Here is a 3,494-nt window from a genome sequence, read left to right on the forward strand (position 1 = left end):
TCATATTCACATTTGTTGTGCTTTGTGTACTTCGAAATTATTTATAAAGTTATTATTTTTTCTTTCAAATGCAAGCTCAGGACCCATGTTGTGGTAGAGCCATTTATTATTTCTACCCATAAACATTTGAGCAAACTGCACCCACTTCACAAGTTGCTCATCCCTCACTTTCGCAATACTATGGAGATCAATCGATCTGCTCGGCAATCGTTGATAAATGCAGGAGGCATAATTGAGCAATGCTTTATGAGTGGTAAGTATTCTATGGAAATTTCAGCCAAAGAATACATGGATTGGAGATTCAACAAGCAAGGACTCCCAACTGATCTTCTTAAAAGGTAATATTATAACCATAACCATCATGTTGTAATAATGCACTAATATAATAAGCATTGTCCAGGGGTATGGCTGTGCACGATCCAACTGATGAAGTAAATGGAGTGAAGCTTGTGATAGAGGATTATCCATATGTAGTGGACAACCTTGAAATATGGGCGGCCTTGAAATGTTGGGTATCTGACTACACATCGTTGTATTACAAGGATGACCAAAGTGTAGAGAGTGACAAAGAAGTTGAAGCATGGTGGAAAGAGATCGTGGAAGTGGGTCATGGAGATAAGAAGCATGAGGAGGGAGGATGGTATGAGATGAAGAGTGTGGAGGACGTTAAAGAAGGCATTACCACACTCATTTGGATCGCTTTTTCCCACCATGCAGCGGTCAATTTCACGCAGTATGGCTATGCGAGATTCATGCCCAATTACCCAAGTACCACACAACAACTTATTCCAGAGAAAGGATCCCCACAATTCTCCAAATTCCTTCATGACCCAGAAGCCTATTTCCTAAAAAACGTGTCCAATCAAAAAGGCTTGTGCCACTACCATGGTTTTCCTCGAGCTTCTATCGAAGCATTCAACCAGTGAGGTATACCTGGGACAGGGCTCCGCCTCTTACTGGACAGATAACTCTCCCGTAGAAGAGGCATTCCAATCCTTTAACTCCAAGCTACTTGAGATAGAGAAGAATATCAATAGTAGGAACAAAGATCTAAAGTTGGTAAACCGGTGAGGCCCTGCAGATGTTCCCTACACGAGGTTATACCCAGGGACTTCCGATGCCGGCGAGACAGATGCTGGGCTTACATTTCAAGGAATTCCCAACAGCGTCTCTATATAGTATATAGTGCCTTCACTCCATCTCTATATAGTTCCTTCACTATTTTCTTTATGTTTTTTTGTGAATTATGTTTTATTTATGAGTGAATTATGTCCGCGAATAAGCGCACTGAATATGAATATTGTGGTACACTGAAAGTTGTGTGGCTTCACAGATGCAGATTTGGCGGGGATTCCATTAAATTGGAAGAGTACTTCAGGAGGAATTTTTAGTGTTGGGTTCCTAATACAACATGAAGAAAATATCAGTGGCGCTCAACTCAGCAAACGCATAATAGATAGCTGCAAATCAAGCAACATGTGAGGCGATCTGGATGAGAAAGATTCTTGTGGGACTATTTAGTCAGATGATGGATCCTACTGTGATATACTGTGAAAACCAGAGTTGCATCAAGGTCTCTGAAAATCCAGTATTTCACGATCAATCCAAGCATATAGATATCCAGTATCACCATCTACGAGATTGCGTGCAGAGATGAATAATGTTGTTTGATTACACTCCAACAAAGGAACAAGATGTAGATATTTTGACAAAGGATTTTTCAAAGATTTAATTCTAGTTCCAGAGAGGCAGGATCAGGGCATCTGATAATCCATTGCTTGCTGAGAGGGAGTGTTCAAAATGCAGCAAGAAAAATATCAGTTTGACTTGCCCTTATCAAACTAGTTTCAGTAGACAACCTGGATGAGTTAACTTGAGTGACATGGCTTGTCTCACCCAGTTAGCTTAGATAATTTGAGATGGAATACTTGAGTTCAATTGAGCATGAGTGATGCTAATTTCTAGCAATCTGATTCAGTTAAATTGATTTATTTTCAGTTAAACTAGTTCTAACTGTTAGAGGAACTAGTGGAAGGTCAAAATTGTGTAATGTGACTTCATCCATGCTTAGTGATCAACCGGTTAACTAATCAATCAACCCAAAATAATAGTTGCATGCATAGAATTCAAGTTACCCATTTGAGGTGGAGGTTCCAAGGAATTGTACTATCAGTTGTAAGCTATTCTGAGGTGTACAGGTGGTGCATGTAGTAAGAGGATCAACCTAAAGGAACTGCGCAATCCGATTGAGTAATCTCCTAATTAATAGGGGCATAATTCCTCAAGGAACATCACAAGTAAATAGGAGCTTAGAGGGCCTGAAAATTGGGTAAGTGTTGGCTAGAGTCAGTAAGTCAGGCAGAGGGATAGACTATACACTTATAGGTTGTGCACAGGCTTGAGCAAGCATGTGTATTCATCCATATTCTTTGATTAATGCAATACAGATAGGAAGGGGATTTGAGTAGTTGCTTTCCCTTAGATAAATCTTTGTGTATGTGCGTTAATTCTTGATGCATGTTTATGATTTTAGCTATTGATCATGAATTGAATTCCACAGAGCAGTAGAGTAGATTTGAGTCTTGTGTTTTTAGTAAATTACATGAGTAGTTTCATATCTACACATTAATGTCTACAGGCATTGTTAGTGGAATTTGATGATGAAGTTAAATTTCTAGAAATATTGATGAGAGAACCTAAGAAGAAATTTTATTTCATTCAACCCAACAGGAAGAAAGCAACAAATATCATTGGCAAACTATAGAAGATGGAACAAAGGTTGAAAAAAAAGCTAATGCACATGGGTGAACAACAAACTACATGTTTTTGAACAACAATGAAGAGAAGGAAGTAGCCATTTTCATGATTAATTGCAATTTTTGGGAATTTAATATTTTGCAGGTGCATGTAAAGGTGAGAATTTAAAGGATGAAAGTCTATATTTTAGAAAGCAACCATGGATAAGGAAAAAAAGTCCCTTAAACGATTTTTGAAAGATGCTTGGTGATGAAGAATGGAAGATGAATAATCAAAGGGAAGTAAAGACCATGAAATTTTCAAGTTTTGAACCAAGGTTACAATGACGCAGTGTCAACATCATGGATCAACAAAAGGGTATATTAGACATAAATATTGAGTAGTTATGTATTATGATGAGGAAATTTCCTAAGAGGCATACCGAAGTGAAGAAAACATTCAACAAAGAAAATTAGTTGATTTCAAGAGAATGCATCAACAAGAAAAATGGAACATTGTAAAATAAATTATGGAAACCAGGAAGATCAAGGACAACAATAGCACATCAACAACAAATGAGGAAGTTCAACATAAAAACATAGGTTTTCAAATATGATTGTGGAAATAAGGAAAATGGATAACAACAAAATAAAGTTTGGGATCTAGGGGGAGAAGAAATTATAGTAGATGCACCTACAATTGAAAAATATCAGACAAAAAAGGTGAAGGGTACAACCAATAGCAGTACACACATGAAC

General features: G+C 37.6%; 1 pseudogene; it reads left to right on the plus strand.

Moving 5' to 3' along the window:
* Window positions 1-404: 404 nt before the first annotated feature.
* LOC149248049 (putative linoleate 9S-lipoxygenase 7 pseudogene) lies at window positions 405-1,179 on the plus strand (annotated as a pseudogene).
* The last annotated feature ends 2,315 nt before the right edge of the window (window positions 1,180-3,494 follow it).

Source organism: Pinus tabuliformis, chromosome 7 (assembly GCF_031772625.1).
Source record: "Pinus tabuliformis cultivar Carrire ecotype Pingquan chromosome 7, CPIR1, whole genome shotgun sequence".
Taxonomy (NCBI): domain Eukaryota; kingdom Viridiplantae; phylum Streptophyta; class Pinopsida; order Pinales; family Pinaceae; genus Pinus; species Pinus tabuliformis.